Below are 17,794 nucleotides of genomic sequence, written 5' to 3' on the forward strand. Positions count from 1 at the left end.
CCCAGAAATTCTCCTAGGTTTATGCCCAAGAGAATGCATACATACATACACTGGAAGACATGTAGAAGAATGCTTCTATTCCCTTTATTTGTACTGGCTCCAAACTGGAAACGACCCAGGGGTTGTCAAGTATACAATAGATAAACCGTGTTGTATGCATGCAATAGAATTCCATACTGCAATGTGGAAAAACAAAACAACTTTGTTTTTTCCAACAGCAGGAAGAACTCTTACATGAAATGTTGAACAAAACCATTCAGAAGTAAAAGAGTGAATATCATATGCTTCCCTTTATATAAAGTTCAAAAACAGACAATACAATTTTGTATTGTTAGAAATCAGGATAGTGGTTATCTCTGGGAAAGATGGTGGGAGTAGTAATTGGCAGAGAATGGAGAATGGGATGTGGTTTCTGGATTGCCAGTAATTTTCCATTTCTTAATATGGACACTGGTGACATGGGTTATTCACCTAGCTATAAACTTATGATGTGCACTTTTCTACATGCCTGTTGTAGAGAAGTTTGTGCTTTTCCTTGCTGTATAACATTCCTTCATATGAGTGGATGACAGTTTATTTTTTTAAAGCCAGGAAGAGAGACAGTGGGGGTAGTCACTTAGGTCTCCTCCCTTAGGGATCCAAAGAATGAAGCCAAGGCTGCTGAAGTGCCTCTTTTCTCCTTAGTGACTAAGTCTTGATGGCCTTTAGTGTCACTCTGTAGTTGTGCTAAGGTTGTCCACACTTACGGCTTCCTGTTTGGGAGTTGTGGGGCCTAGAATGAGCCCTGCAGGAAAGAGAAAATATTTTAAAGTTGGGCAAAAAGCCACTCTACTGGGGGAAGGAGCATGCAGAGGAGAGGAAAAAGTTTGCATAAAATTGGTGGTTAAGAGCCAGACTGCATAAGTTCAAATCCTACCTCTGAAACTTGGAAGCTATTGACCTTGGGTAAGTTATTTACTCTCTCTAAACCCTAATTTTCTCATCTGTAAAGTGGAAACAATAGTGTAGCTGTTCTTATAGGATGGTTAAGAAGATTAAGTGAGTTAAGATGCTTAATAAATGCTACAGTGTGTAAATGAACATACGTCAGCTTGAAAAGAAAAACATGACCCTAAGTATTCAGACTTGCAGGATGCTGCAAAGGAGAGCCCAGGGTGGTTCTAGTACAGCTGCCAAAGCTCTACAGCCCTCAGAGGCTGCTCCCATCCCCCATCTTTGCTAGATGCCCCTGATTGAGTGTATGTAGCAAAAAGCTTTGCACACTTCTCTTTCTTTCTTTTGATAAACAGTTTCCTTCAAGGTTTCCAGAATTCTCAGACCACCTCTTTGACCTTACAGGGAAGCCTAGCAGGCGTATGAATTTGGAACACCACCACACAAACTCTATATCTCTGTTCACTCCCCTCCCCCTCCCCATTCCAGGTCTCTTTCCTCTATGCTAGAAAATTGTTTGGTTTGTTCACACTCTGTCTCCTGGACATAGCAGGTGCTCATTTGTTGCCTATAGAGTTACATCATCTTATTCAGTTGATGAATGACACTGTGTGTGTGGATGGGTTCTGGGGTGTTCTCAGTTCTTATAATTTGGGTAGCATCATTCTATGCCTGTCACTAAACCAGCCCTTTGGAAACTGTGACAACCTCAGTGCCCCTTGTCCCACGTTGAGCCAGGACCCGCTGTAGGGTAGGCAGTCCATATGTGTAGGAAGGGGCACTTGCTTAAGATACTATTATGTTTCGCAAATTTCTAGAGAGTGCCGAGGAGTAAACTTGAGATAGAAACTGCCTCCCATAAACTTCAACCCACACCACAGCCTCCTTTCAATCCATCCCCCCTAGCATCAGGGAACTAGGGACATCACGCTTGATTTTTCAAGTATAATTGCAAATAAATGCTATACACCAGGCCCAGTGGCACTCAGAGGGGCGCTGGGGTCCGGTCATTGTCACAGACTCTGTTAACTCCTCTTTATCATCTCTCACCACATTGGAAGCACAAGGACAGAGACAAATAATAATCTGATAGTCAGATTCAGGAAATACTTATTGAGAAAGGACTCAATTTCAGACACTTTCCTACATATCCTGACACAGAATATTTTTTGATCCTCAAACAATAACCCTGATGCGGGTATTATTTTCTTATGCTCTTTTTGAAGGTGAGGAAACCTTGGCTAAGAATTATTACGTGCCTTGCCCAGAATCACGTAGCTTTTAGGTGGCTAAGTCAGGATTTGAACCCAAAATCCAGGTGCCTCTAAGTCCAACTCTAAGGCCTCTATTCCATTACCTTCAGAACACTCTGGAGAATGAAAATCATCTTGTTACGTTCTGTCATGCCTTGTTTTCAACCCAAACTGGTTTACCCAGCTTGATAAGTTCTTTAATCACCACAGTGTATTGAATGAATCAAGGATATATCCAAAACTCAAATCCCACATTCAAAGGAGGAAGATCTATCCCATCGATAATATTAAAAGAATGTACCTGGGGTTCTAAAGGCAATTTCAAAAGACAAGTGATAAAAATACTTTAAGGAATACTTGTGAAGCCTCCCAAGGCAACACCTGTGACGGGGCCACACTCACCTAGATGGTTACAGCCTTGCCCTGTGCTCTTGCTGCATGTACTGGTCTGCTATAGCCACAGGCTTTGGAATTAGAAAGACTGAGATTAGGAGCACTGTGACCTTCCGTTGGTGACTTAACCTCCCCTTGCCTCAGTCTCTGCATCTTTAAAAGAGCTGAGATAATATATGTGACATTCTGAGCAGAGAGCAGAGCCATAGTTAGACCTCAGTATGTGGTAATTATTAGCACTTGTCATGACACTCATTTTAACCTAACTGGGAAAACCATCACCCTAGGGGAGACCTTGCTTAACTTAGGTGCTGCCATTGGTCATAGTAGAGGAGAAGATCCAGTTGGTAGATACTCATTTAAAATGCTCCAGAAGAAATGTGCATATCTGGTCCTCAGGGAAAGGGAAACGGGGCACAGAGGGTCTGGCCTCCTTAGTGCTGCTCAACTAAGATGGTGCTTTGGCCAGAATGAGAGCCATTAAGACTGCTTCTGATTTATCCCCCGCCCCCTCCACTTTTCCCCTTTGGTATAGATTAGGAGGTTGGGATTAACATATACACACCACTATATAGAAAATAGATAATCAACAAGGACCTACTGTATAGCACAGGGAACTCTACTCAATACTCTGTAATAACCTATATGGGATAAGAATCTGAAAAAGAATGGATATATGTATATGTATAACTGAATCACTTTGCTGTACACCTGAAACTAACACACCATTGTAAATCAACTATACTCCAATAAAAAATAGAAATTAAAAAAAAAAAAGACCGCTTCTGTGAATGAGCCTACAGCCTGATTGAATATGGACCACTTCTGTGCCTGCCAAGAGAGTAACTGTAGACTCAACGAGTACATAATGCAGGAGCTTCTCAATTATTTACTGTGTTGACTCCATGACGTGGTCTGTGTGTTCTCAGGTCCTTCTCCATTTGGGAGCAGAATCTAGAGAGTAGGTGTTCTGTCTGGAGAACAAAGCACTACAAGCAAGTGCAAAGTGCACGGGACACTTAATGGCAATCCAACACAGTGGTTACTGCCATCAAGTCCCACTTTCTAGGCAAATTTCTAAGAATTGCCCACATAGATATAGAGACCAGGCATTCTTAGATGATCTATATTTTTACTATTTGTCATAAAGCCCATTTATTAAACCACAGCTAACAATGAATCATTTTTTAAAACTTTTGTAAAACTTTCCAAAAATCTTAAATTCATTTAAAAAAGATTCTTGGTGGCACCATGTGTCCCGGTTTAACATTCCGAAAATATAGTCTCTGTACAGATATGGGAATTTTATATTTTCTAGGACAGTAGTTGTCTGCTAGGGTATTGGTATATCATCACGCCTCTATGAGGTAGGTCTGATAAGAATATCATAAAGTTTTTATTTTACTTTTTAATTAGGTAGTTCCTTTATCAACAACAGCAGATTGGATGTTATCTCCATAAAGGCATCAGCTTCCTTCACTTGCATTCTGATATTTTGTTTTTAATGAGAGAAAGAACAGGAGTCACAGCAAGCAGGGCCAGGATTTATGGGGGTATAGGTGTCTGGCTTATGGACATCAAATGTTAATTATGACCTGGAGCAAAAAGGTGCCTGTAACTAAAGGTCTCAAGGTGGCTAACCTGGGACACTTCAGTCTGTAAAGGAGGTTGTGGTCAGGGCAGTTCTAGTGAGGTTATCGGACTGGCGCCCAGAACCTCACTTCCCCACATGCTCGGAAATAAACGTGACTACACGTGGTGCTTGTTTAGAGTCCTGTAAAAGAGTCAGCCTCTTTTACAATGTGGGCAATGCTAATATTTAGCTTAGTAGCCCTAAGTAAGTCACTTTACCCCTCTGAAACTTGTTTTCCCATTTTCATCCACAAGAAGAGCATCTGGCGTAGATCAGGGTTGTAAACTCGGGGAAAGAAGAGGCGCGTTGGTAACCGGTGTAACGGGACAGGGAGTAATCGGGACTGTGGAGACCAAGCCCCATCTAACGGGGGCAGCAGCTGCTCTGCTCTAACCTGTGTGCAGCACTCATCCCCAAAGTGTCTCCCCTCCCACTTTTTCAAGAGCAGCAGTATATTTGGATTTTCAAGTAAAATATCCCAATTTTAACATGTTGACAGTGAAATCCAAGATTAAAAATATGACAGGGCAATACACAGGATGTTGCCAGTTTTGTTTCTTTATCTCTTGTCTAGAAGTCCCGAAGTCTCTTCTAGTTTTAACGTTTTAAATTTTGTGTCCTTTCACTAATGTCAATAATGTAAATAAGTGGAAATGTACAAAACAAAATTCTCTCCACCTTAAGATTATAACCACGCAAATAGTTTACGTGTGTGTAGGCAAATACTGGATTGGAATATGTGCAAACAAAACAAATTTATAGGAGGTGGGACTGTAGGTGGATGTCCTTTATATTTGTTAATTTTCACTTAAAATATCTCTGCTCTTTTTTTGTTGTTTGTATAACAAAAAAGAAAAAATAAAAGAAATATTAAGGGCAGCTCAGAATGGTAGCAGACATGAGGAGAAAAAGGGAGAGTGATATTAGGTATGTTCTGGAAACTTATATTTCTGTCCTGACCTCTGTATTTGCTTGTCAGCCATCCTTAAACAATAATTTGTTAAAAAGCAGGCAGTATTAGTTGCACATAGGCAAACTCTTTGTGCCTGAAATTTCCCACTTAACACCGTTCTTTCTCCCCGCCGCCCCGTCATTTATAAAAATACTTCCCACCTCATGAAGTATAGTGATATCAAAAGTTTCCCAACTTTGTTAGTTTGGCTTCTGAATATATTATAGGAGACTTTTTTTTTTTTTTTTTTTTGCTTTTACTGGGTGGTGGGGTGGGAAGGGTAACTTACTGTCCCTAATTACATTTTCTTTTGCTTTCTATCAACACTGTTTTCATTCTATAAATCCACATCAACTACCCGTAAAGTGAGCAGAAAACCAAAGGTTGTTATATAATGTGTTTATCTGAAGGCTTCCAAGATAGCTTGGGAAGGTTACTTTCTTATAAACAAATTTAGAGGAGAATATTAGCACAAAGGAATGGAAGGTCTTTTTATCATAAATGCAGAAATTCTTAAAAATCTACCCATCCTTGCAGGGTAGTGCCCAGCCCCATACTAAACGTGTGATACATGTTTGTAGAAAGATTGCATTTTTCCTCTACTCCTTGGACTGCATCTAGGCCTTCTTAGTTGGGGAATAAATCCACAAAAATGTGGTTATTGATCTTCTTTAGTAGTGGGCAAATTAAAATAATACCACCACGTTCTAGATATGTCAAGAAGAATCTTTGACAGTGAGGACAATCAGCCCCAGGATGTGGATGTAGGGGACTTGAGTTTCACTTTCTCATTGAAAATGGCCCACTGAGCAGTATGGTCCTTTGCCAGCACTGTAGTGAAGGATCAGTAGACTGTCTAGCGCTTTCTTGCATCCTGTTGCCTCACTGATTTCTGGATTGCCAGATGCTTCTGTTTTTTGAAAATGGTTAAAAAAATACCTTAGTGATTCTGTTGTTTCAGAAAACTTATATATGGCACAAAATATCCTGAAAAGTTTTTGAGAAAACACTTTGCTTTTTCTTTGCTCCATTTAATCATCATTGCAGCTTAAATTCATTCAAATTTATTGTTTTCTTTTCATGGACATTTTGATGGTTAAAATTCTAAGGTTATATAAAAGTGAGTAAGCAAGTTATGAAGATTTAATTGCTCATAGTTTTTTGTTTTTTTTTTTAAATTAAGTCTTAAAAACTTATGCTGGCTAAGAAAGGTTGAGAATTTAACTTGAAATTGAGAATTCATAACAATTGAGATAAAAATGATCTTTTTTTGAAGCTGGGAGATATCCTTGATTTATCACCATTGAATCAGAGAGCAGATTTTTCACACACTGAGTCATAACTAGAGGCTTTTTTTTTTTCCCCTTGGGTAAACCACCTTAACCTGCCCTTGAAAACCTCTGGTTCATGTACAGAATGAGTCTGAGTCTGTCTCTATTTAGCCTGTGAAATTTACCAAGACCATAGCCTGGGGTTGAGGAGGCTGTGAGCCATACCACCATCTCAGGTTTTTGATGACACTACAGGCCACTTGATATTTACTATGTTAGCAGATGTCATCAGATATATGTGTGCACAGGTGCAGCGTGCAGTTAGTGAAAGAAGGAACACTGCATGTGTATATTTATTTTTGTACCCATACTCTCAATGGTTAGAAAGTGACCTGGTGTGCCTGTCCTGGGCAGTGTGGAGTTTTGACTCCATTGCAAGGGCTTATCTGGTAATCTCCTGAAGTCTTTTCCACAAATATAATTCTGTATGATGAGCAACTATGTCTCGTGGCAAAGACACTGTTTATTTTCCCAGTCAATGTCTAAAGAAGAGGCATAACGGATTATAGCTAAAGACGGCTGTAACCAATGAAAAATAAAAATAGTCACCAGAGGTTGTTATTTATACTTGGGTATCCCTCTTACACAACAATATTCTAGATATCCATTCTCCTCTCCTCAATAAAACTTGTATGGAGACAGCTCTCAGCTATGGAATGCCAACAAAATGCCAGAAGTTGGCACTGTATACAATAAATGTCCTAATTTAAGCCTCTCTAAATATTTTTAAAATAATTAAGAAATAATTGAAACTATTTCCCAGAGGTAATATTTAATATGAATGTTTACACAGGTTTATATCTTACGTAGTTTTAATTCTAAAACGTAATCATTCAATTGTTTTCAAAGATGGTATTGTGTTTTATTTAGCATTGAGTTCTAAATAGTCCATCTTTATTATATACACTAAATTTGCACAAATGCTAGTACAATAATGGACTAAATAAAATAATCTAATAAATTAGTGTGTACCCTTTAATCATAAAAAATAATAGAAATAAAAACACACCTCCTATATTTTTGAGAAATAGAGAAATAAGACAAAATAAACACCTTTGGGGTAATGACTGAAAATTACTGGTTGAGATGGGGTAGAGGAATTACTTAATTATTACATAAAGCATTGTAATAATGCATGCCTTTTAGAAATAATTATATTGTGATTATTCTCAAAGATAAACACACGCAGATGTTGCTTGTACACTAAAAAATTCTTAATTTGAAAAAAAATACAGAAACTGCTTTACCAGTTAATTGGCTTTAGGAAAAAAAAAGAAAATCTAAAGTTTCAGTGTAGTGGAGAATCTTCTAGTAAGTTCTAAGGAATGAATTGTGCCTGTAACTAAAGGCAGAAAAAAATTAGCTTTTCTACTGGAATCACTTCAGTTAGAAGTGATATCAGAAGGCCAAAATGCCTAATTAACGTTAGATACTCCTTATTTTTTTAAAATGAATAATTAGTTATAATTTATAAAAAGTTGAATATAAAAAGATATTGAAACTTAAGTACATTAGGAAAGGCTTCTAACCAAGATAATTTTAATTTTAAAAGAAGCATCTATTTTAAAACACTCCTGAATTGAATTTCTACATATTTATTTATGTCAAAAAATGTGAAAACTGGAAAATCAACCAGTGTTGTAGATTAGAAGACCATGATCATTAGCCAATTAAAAGATTTAGGAGCAACAACCCGCTGAGGTGACTACAAATTAGTGAGACCGATTTCTATAGGACATGTTGAAAATTAATCTCCTTATTTTATAAACTTTGGGTATCATTTAATTATAATATGTGTACGTATTTGACAGAAGAGTGATCGGTATACATACGAATAAGTACTCTTGTAAGCTTCACATGTCAAAAGAAACAAATGACATGCAAATAAAAAAAGATAATCTATGAAACGCTGACCATAACATACAATGGTACATTCTATTACTAAATAATATGCTTAGGAAGAAATTCTTTGACCGGTGACACTAAATCTAGATTCATTCAAGTCATCACCAGAAGCACAGGAAATCCTTCCCTTTCCCCTTTCCTGTTCCTTTTCCCATTTCGTGTCTTAGGATATTTCCTAAAGAAAACTGGATTCTCTCTGTAACGTCATGTCTCCTTTGCATGAAATAGATGTTGGGAAGGATTGGTAACTCTGCTATGGACGTCAAATAATTATAAGAGAAGAAGCTTTCTGAGGCACACTTGTAAAAGTCTTAGAATTTGATAACATTGCTCACTTAAACACTCCCTCCACCACCCTAAATAATGTATTTTAGTTTAGCCACATTGAATTTTCATATTTTATATTTGATTCGTTAGTGCTAAATGTGATTTACTGAACCATGAAACTACTATTAGGAAATCCTAGAATGGAAACAGATCTGTTTGTTACCCACTTGAATTGACTGCCTGGGTATACTGAATTAGAGCTATACTAGCTGAGTGGTTAAAATTACCTAACTTGGAACAAGATAGATGTTAAAAATTAATTTTCCTTGGGAAGTTATAGCTAAATGTGGAGATACATACATACGTGTGTGTGTGTCCCCATCCTTCATCTCCCTCCCAAAGCTATATAGATATACACTTGTTACTTTTTTTCTGAAGGGAAATTGGGAACTGGTAATAACCCATTTTAAAGTTTGGCATTTTCTAAAGCTCAGTTGGGTCAATCCAATTCTCAGTTTTGCACTTATCACTGAAATGAGATATGTATACTATTCACAAACATCTACATAATATGTACATATTATAGGTATGTAATATATGCATGTATACATGTGTGTGTGCCCACGCTGGCACAGGAGAAAAAAACTTTTTTTTTTGGATAATGAGGCCAAAATGTCTTCTTTGTTTTATAATGCGTATTGTAGGAACAAAGAACCTGAACAATGTTGTTTAAGTTCTTTTGGACTTTGAGGGTAAATATAATTGGGATTAAAATACTGACATGCTCACATTTAATAGAAAGATAAGAACAATTCATTGGGAGCTATTCCGGTCCCACTGGTAATCACATAATTGAACAGGGTTTTTAGAGGATATTTGAAGCTATTGTTGCCTGTTGTGCAATTACATAATTAGTCAGGATCTCTGTAATAAAATCTTTTCTAAACACATGTGGGTTAGTACTAAGTAAATTTAGGGCGAGTGCTGTATTTTTACATTTAATACTTCATTTTAAAATCAGAGCTATATAACAACTTGGTTTAAACGTTAAACATTATGTTACCACACTACAGATGCTTAAAATGCAAATGACTGGATTACTTGAAAACTAAGCAAAAAACCTACATATATTTAAGTTTAAAAAATATTAATCAAAACAGCTTTATGAACATGAGCCCGCTACCACATCTCATCTAGAGTGTTTACTTCTTGGGGACCCAGGGGTTGCATATTTCTTTGGGGCTGATTATTTCTTCCACCTACCCCTGAATTATTGACATTCACATGCATGCCTATAAATGATAACGCTACGCAGTGAGGTACATTTCAGAACTCCTTTTACACCCAAACAAACGTGGCCTGGCGAAGGGGACCGAAAACGTGGCGGCAAGTAGGGAAGAGCACCAATCCCGTGCTCGTTATTATCATTTGGTGATGCGTCTCCCGCGGCTGCTCTGCCCGGCTCCGCTCTCGCGCACGCCCGCGGGGAGGCCCCCGAGCGCGGTAGCACAAAGGCGCGCGGAGCCCGGCAGCCCCGCAGGCAGGCGGCGCCGCACTCCCTCGCCGCGCTCCGGCCCCGCCCGGGCGGCACAAAGAGCGAAGCCGCCACTCGCGAGGAGCCCCCGCGCCGGGCTGCCCGCCACACCCACTCGGGCCCGCTCCCGCCTCCGCCGCCTCGGGCGCCCTGATGAATATGCATCGCCGCGCGCCCGCCCCCGGCTCCTCCTTTCGGTTTCCTTCCCGCCGCCAGGCGGAAGCGAAGAGCCGCGCTTCCCGCGCGCCGGGCCGGTCGGGGCGGGGCCGGACGGGAGGTGGGCCGGAGAAAGAGAAAGCCGGGGAGGCGGCGGCGCCGGCGGCGGAGCACGGGCGGGGTGCGGAAAGGGTGCGCGGGTGGCCGCGGTCCGGGGTAGCCCCGCCGCCGGCCCGGCCGATCCCAGGGCGGGGAAGGGGCGAACGCGCGACCCCGCGGCCGCGCCGGCTGCATCTGCCTAGCCCGCCCGGAGCCCGGACGCGGGCGGGGAGGCAGCCCCCAGCTCCAGAGCAGCCCTGCTAAAACAATAAAACCCACCAAACACACGCGCGCGCACACACACACACACACACATAGCACTCTGCACGGCTTTCAAGTCTACCTCGAGAAACAGTCTTCTGCAAGTGAGAGAAAAGCAAAACTGGATACCCAGACAGGCTGAGGGACTGCCTGCTTTTAGACTTGACTTTTGCCGCCTTTTCTTCCTTGGGCCAAGAACTATGGCATTGCAGAAATAATAATTAAAAACAAAAGTAAGAGACTAACTCTTGGATTGCGCTTTAAAATAAAAACTATTAATAAATACAATAAGCGACACCAAAACAACCCTTGAGAAAGTCCACAAATCTGTACCTCAGATACGTGAAGTCAGCGGCCCAGGGTTCTATTACAGACTCAACATCTCTTTTATTTAACGTAATAGAATGCGGTGGTATGTGGCTTTGAAATGACGGGTTTTATTTGCTTGTCTTGTTTGTCCCTTGCATCCCCTTCTATCCCCAGACACAGATTTTTTACTGTTTGTACATTGTAAAGAGACTTTACCTAAATGTCATTTCTTCTTTACAAGTTGAGCTATAGTGTTGGATTTCCAGCCTTAATGCTTTTTTTTTTTTTTTAAGCTTTGGCAACTTTAGTGTATATGTCACACTTTTATGGCGAGAATCAGTGGATAACATTGTGAGTCCAAAACAGTGTGAAATGTAGCATTTTTCCTGCTTCAACTCCCTACTCCCCCCCCCTTCTCCCCCATGATGGAAAAATTTACTGTACAAATGATACTGTAGTTGTACCTTATAGCCCATTCTCTCTTTTTGGAGCATTTTTCTTCTCTTTAAGGTGAATATGCACAGATTTGTTACATATGCTCACTTAAAAGTGTCTTTATTTAGCTCTGGTGTACTGGAGTTTTTAAAATCAATCTTCATTTCAAAGTTTAGTTACCCCTAGCCCCTTGTTCCTGAAGTGGCAGGACAGAATTGTTAGCCCTCTTCCCACTCTCCCCCTCCCTTAAAAAAAAAAAAAGATTATGATGGATTTCTTCCCGCTCCTGTTAATAATTTTTTTCCCCTGCCCTGCTGTTTTTGCTCTAGGATTTTTTCCCTTCTGCCTAACTGTGTGTGTGTGTCTGTCTCCCTTTTTCCTTGTCCTCTCTTCGCCAGTATGTCTGGAACACATTTTAATGCACAATATCCCATCCATTAAGTTGTGGTTGAATGCGGAGTGTGTGAGGACTTGGCAGCTTTCAGGTTGAAGGGGGCGGGGAAGCCAGTTTCGACTTTGACACAAAATGCCGAAGTGGCGTGATTGGAATTATTATTAGTGCTGTGAACATGGCCATCTTCTCCTGGAGTTAGTAGAACTGCCATTGAACTTGAGATGGGACAGACAAGATCTCCAACCCGCTCCCCCCCACCAAGTACAGTAGCTGGCAGGGAAAAGGCGCCAAAATACACAAGATTAACTCTAACTTTCTTTGACAGGATCCTATAACACCATCCTTTGTAATTTTAACTTTCCAACGGGCGGGAAAAAGTTAACTTGTGAACCCATACTTGAACAGATATTTAAATCAGCCCTAAAATGGAATAAATCCAGAAAGTCATACACACATGCTTATGTGGTTAGAAAAGAATGCAAATGTAAATAAGCAGGATGAATGTGTGTATCTGACTGGGGAGTTCAAGATTTAATCAAAATGAGAATTAGTGTGACTTTTGAGTACATTTACTGTATGGGGGAGAGCACTGTGAGGCGAAGAAGCTGACCTTTAAGCAGCCTAAGTAAAAACTGCAAAGAGTTGTGAAACACAAAACGTTGTGGTTTCCAGTTTTACATCTGAGGTTTGATGTTTTCATTTAATGGTATGAGAGATGGAGAAAGCTCCAGTGCTGAAAAGTCCCTATTAAATCATATGTGGGCAAAGGTCAAGCACTCCAACTCACTGATACACTATACTGCAGATTCCTGCCTAACTGATGGGGAGCACAGGAAAAAGTGCTTGGGCAATAAAAGTATTAGAAGGGTAATTATCGTCCGTGGTTGGGACTGCATTCTTGTGCACTGGCAAAAGGTTTTTACTGGCCCTGATGAATTTTAAAGCTGAGTATTGTTGAAAGCTGTTTTAATAGGAAATTGATTAGCTGAGTGTTTCGTACAATAAATGGTGACAGTTTCATTGTTTGATGTCCAAAATAAATTCCTTTTATTCTTTAGTAGACAGAGGCATCCATTTAATTTTAAGATGGTCAGACTGAGCAGCAGTATAATTACTGGTGAATGTAATGTCACGAACATCTGTAACTTTGCTTTCAGAGTTTGTGACATCACACAATTTGGCAATATTATTGCTTTGGAATTTATTAACTGTGTATTGTAAAATTTTTTCAGATATATTTCAGAGATAAAGTTTACTTAAATATCAATATGTATTTTGTATAGGCCCAACTGTCTTCTATCTTTGTAATTATGCAATTGTTGGCTAAATTTTATTTTGAAAGTTAAAATGCACAGTCCTGTTGTTATGCATTGTTTTGGTTTTGAAACAGAAAGGCAGTTTTCAAGGAAAGAATGAGAGAAAGGGGTGCAGAAAGTTTGAGTTGGTTTGCAACGCACTTCCTACACTTAATGCAGAATGTAAAGACGACTTAGCCATTCTGGATGAAGCTTTCTAAACAGATCTTTAAAACTGATCTGTTTTCATGTCACAGAGGCACATGTAGATGGGTAACAGAAGCCAATTTACATGTAGAAATAAAATGAGAGTATAGTTTTACTTTAAAGGTCAGCTATCTTGAAAAAGGACAATTGCTACAACTCTCACAGGATCAGCAAAGAAGACTGTATGTGAAAGTGCCTATAACTTTTGAAGTATTGTGAGTGAAGCAAGGCAATTATTACCATGATTTTCAAAGTTTAAAATAAATCATGCAAAAATTACAGGGCAACTGCTGACATTGTAATCCCGGAAAGCAAATGTCTTCAGAAGTTGGGAATCTCTGTTGATGAACTAGCCTCATTTCTGTACAGAAGTGGAAACCAGCTAATCTTAATTCTGGCCAGTCTGTGTTCAGATTCAGTGGTGGCTTGTAAATGTGCCCGAAATGTAGGCACACTTAGTGGGATGGTATTTTTTTTAAACAGTCGAGTACAGGCATTTCAGCAGCGACATTATTAACAGCGTCATTTTTCTCATTTAGTTTTGTCCTCAGGGGACACCAAACAGCTCCCAGAGGATGGGAAAAAAGTCCACGGTTATTTATTCATTTCAGTGAAAGGCAAAGTGCTGGCAATGGGGCTTGGGGAAGCTAACCGGTTGTGAATTTTCTAGTAGGGAAAAATTGCTCCCCTAATTTGACAGTAGTAGTTTAAGGGCTGAGAGAGCTGGGCATGATTTTGCAATTCCCATCAAGTGCAGACAATTTCAGTACTTGTTGGTTGTTTATATATGCATTGTTGAGTGGATTTTTGATGTTCTTGCTTGTGGATATAAAATTGTGTTTTACAGGCTACACGTGTATGATTTTTATGGTTCATTTGGAAGAAGAAAAGGTCCCTGGGCATGGTGTAGTGGATACTTGCAGTCTTGCAGGCCTGTTTCCTGGGGTCAGGAGGTCATCTGTCTCTTTTGTATTTAGTTTTAAAATATTGATACTGGCCATGCAGCCAGGGTGTGTGGAATAGTTGAGCCTCCCCTCTAATCACATGCAAGAGCTAAAAAAAAAAAAAAAAAAAGTCATCCGGGTGTATTGAAAATGACAGCTTTGTTAAGCTCCAAGAACCTTTCCCTAAACTGCTCAGGATTCACAACTTGTCACTGAATTTCTTTAGAAGGGAGAAGGTTAAAAGAAAATCAATATTAGAAGACCCTTGAGATGTTAAGCTCCCCGCTGGAGGTCAATGAAAGGCTCCAATTGGGTAATACTGCTTACTTTTTCAAATATACAATTGAGTTTTGAAAAATCCAGTCACCTGAAGCACAGACACTCCAGCACTTCTTGAAATTAATAAACTATCTGTCAGAAAAGAAACTTTTCTCCCTATAAGGTGGCAGGGAATAGGTGATCTAGGGAGGAGGTCTTTAGGGATTCTGAAATATCAGATTTTCCTGTTGCTGCAGAAGCCTTTCACTTCTTTCTTCCAGACAGATTTTGGGGTGAATGAAATTGACTTGCTTTAACTCTTTCAGTGAGTGAGAGAGAGAAGAAAGGCAGTTTAGGAGAGGTAAGTACCAGTCTAAAAAGTGTTTGGCTCACTTTGATAGTATCAGAAGCTTTTCAGAGATACTTTAAAACCACTCTTAATACCATGGCACAGAAATGCTGGGTAAAAGGGAAAGTGGCTAAAATACCGTATATACTTTCTCACTTCCTTCTCTCTGCTCTTCTACCTGGGATTTAAAAGATTGGCATTTCTCAAACCACAGATAGTGAAGGGTCCTGCTGAGAGAAGACAGATGTTCCACACACCCCAATCCATCAGCTCCTCTTTCCAGAAGCCTCTCTTAGAGTTCATCCTGGGAAGACCTGCAGTGGCCTTGGCATTAGCTGTACAAGAAGTAGTGTTCTGGGGGTGGGGGGTCAGCCATCCCGCCCATGGCTCCAAGGCCTGAGAGGACAGTCAAAGCCATATCAAATGAGCACCCCATAAGCCACTCCGGATGTCTCTGTTGTCCATTCTTTCCTCCCTTTTAGTTTTCCCCTCCTCACCATTACTCCTTTCTTATTTCCCTTTTTCTCGGAAACAGATCCAAACCGCCAACTACCAAGCATCCCCCATGCTCATCCAACTGTGCCCAACCATAAGTGCCCTACAAACAGGGAGAGATTTGAACCCCTCAGTGATAGGCCTGGGAGGCCCCGGACATCTTCACTTCTCTGGGGTCTTACCTGGGTCTGTCGCTGTTTCTTCACCCCTGGCGCTGCTGCAGCTTTTGTGGACTCTTCTGTGTAAGAGTTGTCAATTTTTCGTTTTTCTTTTTTAAGCTTGTGAGAAACTTTAGGATGCGACCTAGTCTGGGTGGCAAGAGGAAACCGTTTCTGTTGGTAAGGGAAACTAATAAGGGAGGAGGAGTAGCGTTGCCTGCAGACACTTGCCCAGGGCTCAGCGCTGGGCCTCTTTTGCTAGGGGACAGCGGCTCGTTCTAGGATCTCTGGCTGAACGAAGCTCTCTCTGGGTGCCAGGATTTCACTGGGGGTGGTGTGGTGAGGAGGGAGGGAAGTAGAGAGGGAGGGAGAGAAAGAGAGAGATGGGAGCTTGATTTTTAAAGAGACCCCGAAATAATGGCTTCTGTACGAGTTCAGGCATTCAAAGAGGTGTGTTCAAGGACAGGAGTGCATTCGTGCCAAGGGGAATGTCTTTTATGGTAAATTAACTCCGGTTAAATTGAATATTTGTTCAAAGGGAAACTCCAGTAGTTAAAGCTGGTATTATCAGTAGCGCTTCCCCGCCCCCCTCCCCTCAGACTCTGGTATGAGGGTGAGAAAAGGGATGCAGCATAATGTGCAATACAAAGTGATGCTTTGGGGATTTTTTTTTTTTTTTTTTTTTTTTGCAAATCTAGCATGAGATCGCCTAAAAATTTCTGAGAGAGAAATGAGTATTTATAACCCGGACTGTCACCTCATTTCTTTCATCTATAAAGACGATCAACTTTATCCTGGTTTTTCAAAAAAGAAGAAATGACCCACACAAAGGAAATTAACGTTGTCAGAGACCTGACTGGAGGATTTGCCTCCGGGGGAGCAGGGAGGCCGCTCCCGCTGGTGTGTGCCCTAAAGGGTTAACTCGGGAGAGTTCGCTAAATTTCCCCGACTTTACCTGTCTTCCCAGAACCAACGCTCCCCCCACCTCCACCCCTGGCCTCCTCAACTCCCCCTCTTTCCCCAGTGCTTTTTTTCTTTGGGCTCTTGGTTTACGGGGGCTGCAGCTGGTGGACTTGGCAGGCTCGCCTCATTAAGAGTGCTCTTTGAAAACGGACTGTGTTTGAGCATTTCCCTAATGAGGACAGGACGGGGTTAAAAAGTGACCATTTCATGGTTGACTTGAACCTGCCTACTTTTCTTGATGTGTCGTTGTGAAATGCTTGATGTGGATAACTCCCACTTGCTGAAGGAAAAAGTCACTGGTTCCTTCGGGTCCTCGCGGGGTGGGGGGGATAAAGGGGTGGGGGGAGGTGGGCAGGAGCCGGAGAGACACAGAGAGAGGAGAAAGTTGAGGGGAAAAATCGAGAGGGGGGAAGCGAGGAGAAGAGGAAAGGGAAATCAGAGCACAGCTGGAGGTGGGGGTGGCCCCGCCCCGGGGCTGGGGCCGTCGAGTCCTCTCCGCGGCCCCCGGCTAGGTAGACGCGGAGCCCCTGGCACTCACTTTTCCTCTCTCCATTGTCTGCACAGCCTTTGCTTCCACCTCTTCCCCATCCACCCCTGGCCGAAAACCGGAATTTGGGGGGCGGGGTGTGTATGTGAGAGTGTGTGTCTGTGTGTGCCAGTGCCCGTGCGCGCGCGCGCGCGCGCAGAAAGGGTGCAAGGCAAACCGCCGGCCTCCAAATATCCGAAATCAAGTTCATTCACTCGGGGCCCGCGGCTCGCGGCGGGGTGGGGGCGGGGCTTCGCGCGGGAGCTTGGCGGGCGCGGCCGCCTCTGCAGGGCTGGAGCGGCACACGCATCCCGCTCGCGCGCGCGCGCCCACCCGCCCCGCAGCCCCGGGAGCGCCGCGGCCCCGCCCTGCCTGCACCCAGGCGGGGCGGGAGCCGCTTTCCGCCGGCGCCCCGGGCCCCGGGGGGGGTGGGGTGGGGATTGGGAGCGAGCCAGAGGGGCTGCAGGAGGAAAAGAGCGGAGCAAGCCGCGGGAGGAGGAGGAATAGGAGGAGGAGGCGCCGGAGGCGGCGGCGGCGGCGGCAGCTCGGCCCGGTCCTCCCGCTCCGAGCGAGGCCACGTGCACCGGGCACCGCCAAGGAAGGCGGCAAACCGCGGCGAGGCGCGCCGCTTCTGCGGAGCTGCCCCGGGACGCGGGCCTGCGCAAGGGAGACCCCGGAGGGCCCCGCCCCCATCCGCGCCGGCGCGCCCCAACTATTTGAGCCCAAGTTCGCTCAGGCCCCTGC

The 17,794-nt window shown here is 42.4% G+C and overlaps 1 long non-coding RNA gene across 1 annotated transcript; it reads right to left on the reverse strand.

The window, feature by feature from the left end:
- Nucleotides 1-345: 345 nt before the first annotated feature.
- LOC132367059 (uncharacterized) lies at nucleotides 346-17,151 on the reverse strand. The gene is made up of 3 exons (XR_009503658.1): nucleotides 17,063-17,151; nucleotides 15,586-15,711; nucleotides 346-784 (listed from the first exon to the last, which is right to left on the reverse strand). It is a non-coding gene; the product is annotated as an uncharacterized LOC132367059 (long non-coding RNA).
- Nucleotides 17,152-17,794: the final 643 nt, after the last annotated feature.

This window comes from Balaenoptera ricei, chromosome 6 (genome assembly GCF_028023285.1).
Source record: "Balaenoptera ricei isolate mBalRic1 chromosome 6, mBalRic1.hap2, whole genome shotgun sequence".
Taxonomy (NCBI): domain Eukaryota; kingdom Metazoa; phylum Chordata; class Mammalia; order Artiodactyla; family Balaenopteridae; genus Balaenoptera; species Balaenoptera ricei.